At 36.5% G+C, this 12,117-nt stretch overlaps 25 pseudogenes; all 25 read left to right on the forward strand.

Annotated features, from left to right (window-relative positions):
• Window positions 1-228: 228 nt before the first annotated feature.
• LOC124334032 lies at window positions 229-347 on the forward strand (annotated as a pseudogene).
• A 284-nt stretch (window positions 348-631) lies between these two features.
• LOC124329828 lies at window positions 632-750 on the forward strand (annotated as a pseudogene).
• A 284-nt stretch (window positions 751-1,034) lies between these two features.
• On the forward strand, window positions 1,035-1,153 carry LOC124334462 (annotated as a pseudogene).
• Window positions 1,154-1,568: 415 nt separating this feature from the next.
• On the forward strand, window positions 1,569-1,687 carry LOC124334033 (annotated as a pseudogene).
• A 284-nt stretch (window positions 1,688-1,971) lies between these two features.
• On the forward strand, window positions 1,972-2,090 carry LOC124334035 (annotated as a pseudogene).
• Window positions 2,091-2,374: 284 nt separating this feature from the next.
• Window positions 2,375-2,493, forward strand: LOC124335670 (annotated as a pseudogene).
• A 415-nt stretch (window positions 2,494-2,908) lies between these two features.
• On the forward strand, window positions 2,909-3,027 carry LOC124329880 (annotated as a pseudogene).
• A 415-nt stretch (window positions 3,028-3,442) lies between these two features.
• On the forward strand, window positions 3,443-3,561 carry LOC124334036 (annotated as a pseudogene).
• Window positions 3,562-3,845: 284 nt separating this feature from the next.
• On the forward strand, window positions 3,846-3,964 carry LOC124334463 (annotated as a pseudogene).
• Window positions 3,965-4,380: 416 nt separating this feature from the next.
• LOC124334466 lies at window positions 4,381-4,499 on the forward strand (annotated as a pseudogene).
• Window positions 4,500-4,915: 416 nt separating this feature from the next.
• LOC124329992 lies at window positions 4,916-5,034 on the forward strand (annotated as a pseudogene).
• Window positions 5,035-5,450: 416 nt separating this feature from the next.
• LOC124329993 lies at window positions 5,451-5,569 on the forward strand (annotated as a pseudogene).
• A 416-nt stretch (window positions 5,570-5,985) lies between these two features.
• On the forward strand, window positions 5,986-6,104 carry LOC124329996 (annotated as a pseudogene).
• A 416-nt stretch (window positions 6,105-6,520) lies between these two features.
• LOC124329997 lies at window positions 6,521-6,639 on the forward strand (annotated as a pseudogene).
• Window positions 6,640-7,055: 416 nt separating this feature from the next.
• Window positions 7,056-7,174, forward strand: LOC124329998 (annotated as a pseudogene).
• Window positions 7,175-7,590: 416 nt separating this feature from the next.
• LOC124334467 lies at window positions 7,591-7,709 on the forward strand (annotated as a pseudogene).
• Window positions 7,710-8,125: 416 nt separating this feature from the next.
• Window positions 8,126-8,244, forward strand: LOC124329999 (annotated as a pseudogene).
• A 416-nt stretch (window positions 8,245-8,660) lies between these two features.
• Window positions 8,661-8,779, forward strand: LOC124334037 (annotated as a pseudogene).
• Window positions 8,780-9,063: 284 nt separating this feature from the next.
• On the forward strand, window positions 9,064-9,182 carry LOC124334039 (annotated as a pseudogene).
• A 284-nt stretch (window positions 9,183-9,466) lies between these two features.
• On the forward strand, window positions 9,467-9,585 carry LOC124334876 (annotated as a pseudogene).
• A 415-nt stretch (window positions 9,586-10,000) lies between these two features.
• LOC124330000 lies at window positions 10,001-10,119 on the forward strand (annotated as a pseudogene).
• A 416-nt stretch (window positions 10,120-10,535) lies between these two features.
• On the forward strand, window positions 10,536-10,654 carry LOC124334040 (annotated as a pseudogene).
• A 284-nt stretch (window positions 10,655-10,938) lies between these two features.
• Window positions 10,939-11,057, forward strand: LOC124334042 (annotated as a pseudogene).
• A 284-nt stretch (window positions 11,058-11,341) lies between these two features.
• On the forward strand, window positions 11,342-11,460 carry LOC124334877 (annotated as a pseudogene).
• A 415-nt stretch (window positions 11,461-11,875) lies between these two features.
• Window positions 11,876-11,994, forward strand: LOC124330001 (annotated as a pseudogene).
• The last annotated feature ends 123 nt before the right edge of the window (window positions 11,995-12,117 follow it).

Genomic DNA, 12,117 nt, shown 5'->3' on the forward strand with positions numbered 1-12,117 from the left:
TTACCAGTCCAAATTCGTAGATCAAAAATATCAATGGCATAGAGATAGGTTCAATTCATCTATTTGAATGATTCTGGATAAATTTCATTGCGAGTTTTTCAAAGTTTATCGCGCTTTTTTATTCGCGATGGTTACGAGTCCAAATTCAATGAACAAACATTTCTATCACTTTGAATTGATTTTCTATTCATCCATTGGGACTGGGAGGGTAATTTTTCAGTTTTGAATGTCAACGGCCATATCACGTAGAACGCACCTGGTCTCGTCAGCTCCCAGAAGTTAAGTCACGTCGAGTCCCGTTAGTACTTGGAAGGGTGACCGCTTGGGAATACGGGATGTCGTTGGCAATGAATAGTTTGTTTTCAATAACAAATTTCTTGACATTTTTTTTCAATCACGATGGTTACCAGTCCAAATTCGTAGATCAAAAATATCAATGGCATAGAGATAGGTTCAATTCATCTATAGGAATGATTCTGGATAAATTTCATTGCGAGTTTTTCAAAGTTTATCGCGCTTTTTTATTCGCGATGGTTACGAGTCCAAATTCAATGAACAAACATTTCTATCACTTTGAATTGATTTTCTATTCATCCATTGGGACTGGGAGGGTAATTTTTCAGTTTTGAATGTCAACGGCCATATCACGTAGAACGCACCTGGTCTCGTCAGCTCCCAGAAGTTAAGTCACGTCGAGTCCCGTTAGTACTTGGAAGGGTGACCGCTTGGGAATACGGGATGTAGTTGGCAATGAATAGTTTGTTTTCAATAACAAATTTCTTGACATTTTTTTTCAATCACGATGGTTACCAGTCCAAATTCGTAGATCAAAAATATCAATGGCATAGAGATAGGTTCAATTCATCTATAGGAATGATTCTGGATAAATTTCATTGCGAGTTTTTCAAAGTTTATCGCGCTTTTTTATTCGCGATGGTTACGAGTCCAAATTCAATGAACAAACATTTCTATCACTTTGAATTGATTTTCTATTCATCCATTGGGACTGGGAGGGTAATTTTTCATTTTTGAATGTCAACGGCCATATCACGTAGAACGCACCTGGTCTCGTCAGCTCCCAGAAGTTAAGTTACGTCGAGTCCCGTTAGTACTTGGAAGGGTGACCGCTTGGGAATACGGGATGTCGTTTGCGATAAATAGTTTATTTTCAATAACAAATTTCTTGAATTTTTTTTTCAATCACGATGATTACCAGTCCAAATTCGTAGATAAAACATTTCAATGCCTTAGAGAAAGGTTCAATTCATCTATAAGAATGATTCTGGATCAATTCCATTCAGAGTTTTTTCAAAGTTTATCGCGTTTTTTAATCGCGATGGTTACCAGTCCAAATTCGTAGATCAAAAATATCAATGGCATAGAGATAGGTTCAATTCATCTATTTGAATGATTCTGGATAAATTTCATTGCGAGTTTTTCAAAGTTTATCGCGCTTTTTTATTCGCGATGGTTACGATTCCAAATTCAATGAACAAACATTTCTATCACTTTGAAGTGATTTTCTATTCATCCATTGGGACTGGGAGGGTAATTTTTCAGTTTTGAATGTCAACGGCCATATCACGTAGAACGCACCTGGTCTCGTCAGCTCCCAGAAGTTAAGTCACGTCGAGTCCCGTTAGTACTTGGAAGGGTGACCGCTTGGGAATACGGGATGTCGTTGGCAATGAATAGTTTGTTTTCAATAACAAATTTCTTGAAATTTTTTTTCAATCACGATGGTTACCAGTCCAAATTCGTAGATCAAAAATATCAATGGCATAGAGATAGGTTCAATTCATCTATTTGAATGATTCTGGATAAATTTCATTGCGAGTTTTTCAAAGTTTATCGCGCTTTTTTATTCGCGATGGTTACGATTCCAAATTCAATGAACAAACATTTCTATCACTTTGAAGTGATTTTCTATTCATCCATTGGGACTGGGAGGGTAATTTTTCAGTTTTGAATGTCAACGGCCATATCACGTAGAACGCACCTGGTCTCGTCAGCTCCCAGAAGTTAAGTCACGTCGAGTCCCGTTAGTACTTGGAAGGGTGACCGCTTGGGAATACGGGATGTCGTTGGCAATGAATAGTTTGTTTTCAATAACAAATTTCTTGAAATTTTTTTTCAATCACGATGGTTACCAGTCCAAATTCGTAGATCAAAAATATCAATGGCATAGAGATAGGTTCAATTCATCTATAGGAATGATTCTGGATAAATTTCATTGCGAGTTTTTCAAAGTTTATCGCGCTTTTTTATTCGCGATGGTTACGATTCCAAATTCAATGAACAAACATTTCTATCACTATGAAGTGATTTTCTATTCATCCATTGGGACTGGGAGGGTAATTTTTCATTTTTGAATGTCAACGGCCATATCACGTAGAACACACCTGGTCTCGTCAGCTCCCAGAAGATAAGTTACGTCGAGTCCCGTTAGTACTTGGAAGGGTGACCGCTTGGGAATACGGGATGTCGTTTGCGATGAATAGTTTGTTTTCAATAACAAATTTCTTGAAATTTTTTTTTCAATCACGATGGTTACCAGTCCAAATTCGTAGATAAAATATTTCAATGCCTTAGAGATAGGTTCAATTCATCTATAAGAATGATTCTGGATCAATTCCATTGAGAGTTTTTCAAAGTTTATCGCGTTTTTTAATCGCGATGGTTACCAGTCCAAATTCGTAGATCAAAAATATCAATGGCATAGAGATAGGTTCAATTCATCTATAAGAATGATTCTGGATAAATTTCATTGCGAGTTTTTCAAAGTTTATCGCGCTTTTTTATTCGCGATGGTTACGAGTCCAAATTCAATGAACAAACATTTCTATCACTTTGAAGTGATTTTCTATTCATCCATTGGGACTGGGAGGGTAATTTTTCATTTTTGAATGTCAACGGCCATATCACGTAGAACGCACCTGGTCTCGTCAGCTCCCAGAAGTTAAGTTACGTCGAGTCCCGTTAGTACTTGGAAGGGTGACCGCTTGGGAATACGGGATGTCGTTGGCGATGAATATTTTGTTTTCAATAACAAATTTCTTGAAATTTTTTTTTCAATCACGATGGTTACCAGTCCAAATTCGTAGATAAAACATTTCAATGCCTTAGAGATAGGTTCAATTCATCTATTTGAATGATTCTGGATCAATTCCATTGAGAGTTTTTCAAAGTTTATCGCGTTTTTTAATCGCGATGGTTACCAGTCCAAATTCGTAGATCAAAAATATCAATGGCATAGAGATAGGTTCAATTCATCTATTTGAATGATTCTGGATAAATTTCATTGCGAGTTTTTCAAAGTTTATCGCGCTTTTTTATTCGCGATGGTTACGAGTCCAAATTCAATGAACAAACATTTCTATCACTTTGAATTGATTTTCTATTCATCCATTGGGACTGGGAGGGTAATTTTTCAGTTTTGAATGTCAACGGCCATATCACGTAGAACGCACCTGGTCTCGTCAGCTCCCAGAAGTTAAGTCACGTCGAGTCCCGTTAGTACTTGGAAGGGTGACCGCTTGGGAATACGGGATGTCGTTGGCAATGAATAGTTTGTTTTCAATAACAAATTTCTTGAAATTTTTTTTCAATCACGATGGTTACCAGTCCAAATTCGTAGATCAAAAATATCAATGGCATAGAGATAGGTTCAATTCATCTATAGGAATGATTCTGGATAAATTTCATTGCGAGTTTTTCAAAGTTTATCGCGCTTTTTTATTCGCGATGGTTACGAGTCCAAATTCAATGAACAAACATTTCTATCACTTTGAATTGATTTTCTATTCATCCATTGGGACTGGGAGGGTAATTTTTCATTTTTGAATGTCAACGGCCATATCACGTAGAACGCACCTGGTCTCGTCAGCTCCCAGAAGTTAAGTTACGTCGAGTCCCGTTAGTACTTGGAAGGGTGACCGCTTGGGAATACGGGATGTCGTTTGCGATAAATAGTTTGTTTTCAATAACAAATTTCTTGAAATTTTTTTTTCAATCACGATGGTTACCAGTCCAAATTCGTAGATAAAACATTTCAATGCCTTAGAGATAGGTTCAATTCATCTATAAGAATGATTCTGGATCAATTCCATTGAGAGTTTTTTCAAAGTTTATCGCGTTTTTTAATCGCGATGGTTACCAGTCCAAATTCGTAGATCAAAAATATCAATGGCATAGAGATAGGTTCAATTCATCTATAAGAATGATTCTGGATAAATTTCATTGCGAGTTTTTCAAAGTTTATCGCGCTTTTTTATTCGCGATGGTTACGAGTCCAAATTCAATGAACAAACATTTCTATCACTTTGAAGTGATTTTCTATTCATCCATTGGGACTGGGAGGGTAATTTTTCATTTTTGAATGTCAACGGCCATATCACGTAGAACGCACCTGGTCTCGTCAGCTCCCAGAAGTTAAGTTACGTCGAGTCCCGTTAGTACTTGGAAGGGTGACCGCTTGGGAATACGGGATGTCGTTTGCGATAAATAGTTTGTTTTCAATAACAAATTTCTTGAAATTTTTTTTTCAATCACGATGGTTACCAGTCCAAATTCGTAGATAAAACATTTCAATGCCTTAGAGATAGGTTCAATTCATCTATAAGAATGATTCTGGATCAATTCCATTGAGAGTTTTTTCAAAGTTTATCGCGTTTTTTAATCGCGATGGTTACCAGTCCAAATTCGTAGATCAAAAATATCAATGGCATAGAGATAGGTTCAATTCATCTATAGGAATGATTCTGGATAAATTTCATTGCGAGTTTTTCAAAGTTTATCGCGCTTTTTTATTCGCGATGGTTACGAGTCCAAATTCAATGAACAAACATTTCTATCACTTTGAAGTGATTTTCTATTCATCCATTGGGACTGGGAGGGTAATTTTTCATTTTTGAATGTCAACGGCCATATGACGTAGAACGCACCTGGTCTCGTCAGCTCCCAGAAGTTAAGTTACGTCGAGTCCCGTTAGTACTTGGAAGGGTGACCGCTTGGGAATACGGGATGTCGTTTGCGATAAATAGTTTATTTTCAATAACAAATTTCTTGAAATTTTTTTTTCAATCACGATGGTTACCAGTCCAAATTCGTAGATAAAACATTTCAATGCCTTAGAGATAGGTTCAATTCATCTATAAGAATGATTCTGGATCAATTCCATTCAGAGTTTTTTCAAAGTTTATCGCGTTTTTTAATCGCGATGGTTACCAGTCCAAATTCGTAGATCAAAAATATCAATGGCATAGAGATAGGTTCAATTCATCTATTTGAATGATTCTGGATAAATTTCATTGCGAGTTTTTCAAAGTTTATCGCGCTTTTTTATTCGCGATGGTTACGAGTCCAAATTCAATGAACAAACATTTCTATCACTTTGAAGTGATTTTCTATTCATCCATTGGGACTGGGAGGGTAATTTTTCATTTTTGAATGTCAACGGCCATATGACGTAGAACGCACCTGGTCTCGTCAGCTCCCAGAAGTTAAGTTACGTCGAGTCCCGTTAGTACTTGGAAGGGTGACCGCTTGGGAATACGGGATGTCGTTTGCGATAAATAGTTTATTTTCAATAACAAATTTCTTGAAATTTTTTTTTCAATCACGATGGTTACCAGTCCAAATTCGTAGATAAAACATTTCAATGCCTTAGAGATAGGTTCAATTCATCTATAAGAATGATTCTGGATCAATTCCATTGAGAGTTTTTTCAAAGTTTATCGCGTTTTTTAATCGCGATGGTTACCAGTCCAAATTCGTAGATCAAAAATATCAATGGCATAGAGATAGGTTCAATTCATCTATAGGAATGATTCTGGATAAATTTCATTGCGAGTTTTTCAAAGTTTATCGCGCTTTTTTATTCGCGATGGTTACGAGTCCAAATTCAATGAACAAACATTTCTATCACTTTGAAGTGATTTTCTATTCATCCATTGGGACTGGGAGGGTAATTTTTCATTTTTGAATGTCAACGGCCATATGACGTAGAACGCACCTGGTCTCGTCAGCTCCCAGAAGTTAAGTTACGTCGAGTCCCGTTAGTACTTGGAAGGGTGACCGCTTGGGAATACGGGATGTCGTTTGCGATAAATAGTTTATTTTCAATAACAAATTTCTTGAAATTTTTTTTTCAATCACGATGGTTACCAGTCCAAATTCGTAGATAAAACATTTCAATGCCTTAGAGATAGGTTCAATTCATCTATAAGAATGATTCTGGATCAATTCCATTCAGAGTTTTTTCAAAGTTTATCGCGTTTTTTAATCGCGATGGTTACCAGTCCAAATTCGTAGATCAAAAATATCAATGGCATAGAGATAGGTTCAATTCATCTATTTGAATGATTCTGGATAAATTTCATTGCGAGTTTTTCAAAGTTTATCGCGCTTTTTTATTCGCGATGGTTACGAGTCCAAATTCAATGAACAAACATTTCTATCACTTTGAAGTGATTTTCTATTCATCCATTGGGACTGGGAGGGTAATTTTTCATTTTTGAATGTCAACGGCCATATGACGTAGAACGCACCTGGTCTCGTCAGCTCCCAGAAGTTAAGTTACGTCGAGTCCCGTTAGTACTTGGAAGGGTGACCGCTTGGGAATACGGGATGTCGTTTGCGATAAATAGTTTATTTTCAATAACAAATTTCTTGAAATTTTTTTTTCAATCACGATGGTTACCAGTCCAAATTCGTAGATAAAACATTTCAATGCCTTAGAGATAGGTTCAATTCATCTATAAGAATGATTCTGGATCAATTCCATTCAGAGTTTTTTCAAAGTTTATCGCGTTTTTTAATCGCGATGGTTACCAGTCCAAATTCGTAGATCAAAAATATCAATGGCATAGAGATAGGTTCAATTCATCTATTTGAATGATTCTGGATAAATTTCATTGCGAGTTTTTCAAAGTTTATCGCGCTTTTTTATTCGCGATGGTTACGAGTCCAAATTCAATGAACAAACATTTCTATCACTTTGAAGTGATTTTCTATTCATCCATTGGGACTGGGAGGGTAATTTTTCATTTTTGAATGTCAACGGCCATATGACGTAGAACGCACCTGGTCTCGTCAGCTCCCAGAAGTTAAGTTACGTCGAGTCCCGTTAGTACTTGGAAGGGTGACCGCTTGGGAATACGGGATGTCGTTTGCGATAAATAGTTTATTTTCAATAACAAATTTCTTGAAATTTTTTTTTCAATCACGATGGTTACCAGTCCAAATTCGTAGATAAAACATTTCAATGCCTTAGAGATAGGTTCAATTCATCTATAAGAATGATTCTGGATCAATTCCATTCAGAGTTTTTTCAAAGTTTATCGCGTTTTTTAATCGCGATGGTTACCAGTCCAAATTCGTAGATCAAAAATATCAATGGCATAGAGATAGGTTCAATTCATCTATTTGAATGATTCTGGATAAATTTCATTGCGAGTTTTTCAAAGTTTATCGCGCTTTTTTATTCGCGATGGTTACGAGTCCAAATTCAATGAACAAACATTTCTATCACTTTGAATTGATTTTCTATTCATCCATTGGGACTGGGAGGGTAATTTTTCATTTTTGAATGTCAACGGCCATATCACGTAGAACGCACCTGGTCTCGTCAGCTCCCAGAAGTTAAGTTACGTCGAGTCCCGTTAGTACTTGGAAGGGTGACCGCTTGGGAATACGGGATGTCGTTTGCGATAAATAGTTTGTTTTCAATAACAAATTTCTTGAAATTTTTTTTTCAATCACGATGGTTACCAGTCCAAATTCGTAGATAAAACATTTCAATGCCTTAGAGATAGGTTCAATTCATCTATAAGAATGATTCTGGATCAATTCCATTGAGAGTTTTTTCAAAGTTTATCGCGTTTTTTAATCGCGATGGTTACCAGTCCAAATTCGTAGATCAAAAATATCAATGGCATAGAGATAGGTTCAATTCATCTATAGGAATGATTCTGGATAAATTTCATTGCGAGTTTTTCAAAGTTTATCGCGCTTTTTTATTCGCGATGGTTACGAGTCCAAATTCAATGAACAAACATTTCTATCACTTTGAAGTGATTTTCTATTCATCCATTGGGACTGGGAGGGTAATTTTTCATTTTTGAATGTCAACGGCCATATGACGTAGAACGCACCTGGTCTCGTCAGCTCCCAGAAGTTAAGTTACGTCGAGTCCCGTTAGTACTTGGAAGGGTGACCGCTTGGGAATACGGGATGTCGTTTGCGATAAATAGTTTATTTTCAATAACAAATTTCTTGAAATTTTTTTTTCAATCACGATGGTTACCAGTCCAAATTCGTAGATAAAACATTTCAATGCCTTAGAGATAGGTTCAATTCATCTATAAGAATGATTCTGGATCAATTCCATTCAGAGTTTTTTCAAAGTTTATCGCGTTTTTTAATCGCGATGGTTACCAGTCCAAATTCGTAGATCAAAAATATCAATGGCATAGAGATAGGTTCAATTCATCTATTTGAATGATTCTGGATAAATTTCATTGCGAGTTTTTCAAAGTTTATCGCGCTTTTTTATTCGCGATGGTTACGAGTCCAAATTCAATGAACAAACATTTCTATCACTTTGAATTGATTTTCTATTCATCCATTGGGACTGGGAGGGTAATTTTTCAGTTTTGAATGTCAACGGCCATATCACGTAGAACGCACCTGGTCTCGTCAGCTCCCAGAAGTTAAGTCACGTCGAGTCCCGTTAGTACTTGGAAGGGTGACCGCTTGGGAATACGGGATGTCGTTGGCAATGAATAGTTTGTTTTCAATAACAAATTTCTTGAAATTTTTTTTCAATCACGATGGTTACCAGTCCAAATTCGTAGATCAAAAATATCAATGGCATAGAGATAGGTTCAATTCATCTATAGGAATGATTCTGGATAAATTTCATTGCGAGTTTTTCAAAGTTTATCGCGCTTTTTTATTCGCGATGGTTACGATTCCAAATTCAATGAACAAACATTTCTATCACTTTGAAGTGATTTTCTATTCATCCATTGGGACTGGGAGGGTAATTTTTCAGTTTTGAATGTCAACGGCCATATCACGTAGAACGCACCTGGTCTCGTCAGCTCCCAGAAGTTAAGTCACGTCGAGTCCCGTTAGTACTTGGAAGGGTGACCGCTTGGGAATACGGGATGTCGTTGGCAATGAATAGTTTGTTTTCAATAACAAATTTCTTGAAATTTTTTTTCAATCACGATGGTTACCAGTCCAAATTCGTAGATCAAAAATATCAATGGCATAGAGATAGGTTCAATTCATCTATAGGAATGATTCTGGATAAATTTCATTGCGAGTTTTTCAAAGTTTATCGCGCTTTTTTATTCGCGATGGTTACGATTCCAAATTCAATGAACAAACATTTCTATCACTTTGAAGTGATTTTCTATTCATCCATTGGGACTGGGAGGGTAATTTTTCATTTTTGAATGTCAACGGCCATATCACGTAGAACACACCTGGTCTCGTCAGCTCCCAGAAGTTAAGTTACGTCGAGTCCCGTTAGTACTTGGAAGGGTGACCGCTTGGGAATACGGGATGTCGTTTGCGATGAATAGTTTGTTTTCAATAACAAATTTCTTGAAATTTTTTTTTCAATCACGATGGTTACCAGTCCAAATTCGTAGATAAAATATTTCAATGCCTTAGAGATAGGTTCAATTCATCTATAAGAATGATTCTGGATCAATTCCATTGAGAGTTTTTCAAAGTTTATCGCGTTTTTTAATCGCGATGGTTACCAGTCCAAATTCGTAGATCAAAAATATCAATGGCATAGAGATAGGTTCAATTCATCTATTTGAATGATTCTGGATAAATTTCATTGCGAGTTTTTCAAAGTTTATCGCGCTTTTTTATTCGCGATGGTTACGAGTCCAAATTCAATGAACAAACATTTCTATCACTTTGAAGTGATTTTCTATTCATCCATTGGGACTGGGAGGGTAATTTTTCATTTTTGAATGTCAACGGCCATATGACGTAGAACGCACCTGGTCTCGTCAGCTCCCAGAAGTTAAGTTACGTCGAGTCCCGTTAGTACTTGGAAGGGTGACCGCTTGGGAATACGGGATGTCGTTTGCGATAAATAGTTTATTTTCAATAACAAATTTCTTGAAATTTTTTTTTCAATCACGATGGTTACCAGTCCAAATTCGTAGATAAAACATTTCAATGCCTTAGAGATAGGTTCAATTCATCTATAAGAATGATTCTGGATCAATTCCATTCAGAGTTTTTTCAAAGTTTATCGCGTTTTTTAATCGCGATGGTTACCAGTCCAAATTCGTAGATCAAAAATATCAATGGCATAGAGATAGGTTCAATTCATCTATTTGAATGATTCTGGATAAATTTCATTGCGAGTTTTTCAAAGTTTATCGCGCTTTTTTATTCGCGATGGTTACGAGTCCAAATTCAATGAACAAACATTTCTATCACTTTGAATTGATTTTCTATTCATCCATTGGGACTGGGAGGGTAATTTTTCAGTTTTGAATGTCAACGGCCATATCACGTAGAACGCACCTGGTCTCGTCAGCTCCCAGAAGTTAAGTCACGTCGAGTCCCGTTAGTACTTGGAAGGGTGACCGCTTGGGAATACGGGATGTCGTTGGCAATGAATAGTTTGTTTTCAATAACAAATTTCTTGAAATTTTTTTTCAATCACGATGGTTACCAGTCCAAATTCGTAGATCAAAAATATCAATGGCATAGAGATAGGTTCAATTCATCTATAGGAATGATTCTGGATAAATTTCATTGCGAGTTTTTCAAAGTTTATCGCGCTTTTTTATTCGCGATGGTTACGATTCCAAATTCAATGAACAAACATTTCTATCACTTTGAAGTGATTTTCTATTCATCCATTGGGACTGGGAGGGTAATTTTTCAGTTTTGAATGTCAACGGCCATATCACGTAGAACGCACCTGGTCTCGTCAGCTCCCAGAAGTTAAGTCACGTCGAGTCCCGTTAGTACTTGGAAGGGTGACCGCTTGGGAATACGGGATGTCGTTGGCAATGAATAGTTTGTTTTCAATAACAAATTTCTTGAAATTTTTTTTCAATCACGATGGTTACCAGTCCAAATTCGTAGATCAAAAATATCAATGGCATAGAGATAGGTTCAATTCATCTATAGGAATGATTCTGGATAAATTTCATTGCGAGTTTTTCAAAGTTTATCGCGCTTTTTTATTCGCGATGGTTACGATTCCAAATTCAATGAACAAACATTTCTATCACTTTGAAGTGATTTTCTATTCATCCATTGGGACTGGGAGGGTAATTTTTCATTTTTGAATGTCAACGGCCATATCACGTAGAACACACCTGGTCTCGTCAGCTCCCAGAAGTTAAGTTACGTCGAGTCCCGTTAGTACTTGGAAGGGTGACCGCTTGGGAATACGGGATGTCGTTTGCGATGAATAGTTTGTTTTCAATAACAAATTTCTTGAAATTTTTTTTTCAATCACGATGGTTACCAGTCCAAATTCGTAGATAAAATATTTCAATGCCTTAGAGATAGGTTCAATTCATCTATAAGAATGATTCTGGATCAATTCCATTGAGAGTTTTTCAAAGTTTATCGCGTTTTTTAATCGCGATGGTTACCAGTCCAAATTCGTAGATCAAAAATATCAATGGCATAGAGATAGGTTCAATTCATCTATTTGAATGATTCTGGATAAATTTCATTGCGAGTTTTTCAAAGTTTATCGCGCTTTTTTATTCGCGATGGTTACGAGTCCAAATTCAATGAACAAACATTTCTATCACTTTGAAGTGATTTTCTATTCATCCATTGGGACTGGGAGGGTAATTTTTCATTTTTGAATGTCAACGGCCATATGACGTAGAACGCACCTGGTCTCGTCAGCTCCCAGAAGTTAAGTTACGTCGAGTCCCGTTAGTACTTGGAAGGGTGACCGCTTGGGAATACGGGATGTCGTTTGCGATAAATAGTTTATTTTCAATAACAAATTTCTTGAAATTTTTTTTTCAATCACGATGGTTACCAGTCCAAATTCGTAGATAAAACATTTCAATGCCTTAGAGATAGGTTCAATTCATCTATAAG

This window comes from Daphnia pulicaria, chromosome 3 (assembly GCF_021234035.1).
Source record: "Daphnia pulicaria isolate SC F1-1A chromosome 3, SC_F0-13Bv2, whole genome shotgun sequence".
NCBI classification, from domain to species: domain Eukaryota; kingdom Metazoa; phylum Arthropoda; class Branchiopoda; order Diplostraca; family Daphniidae; genus Daphnia; species Daphnia pulicaria.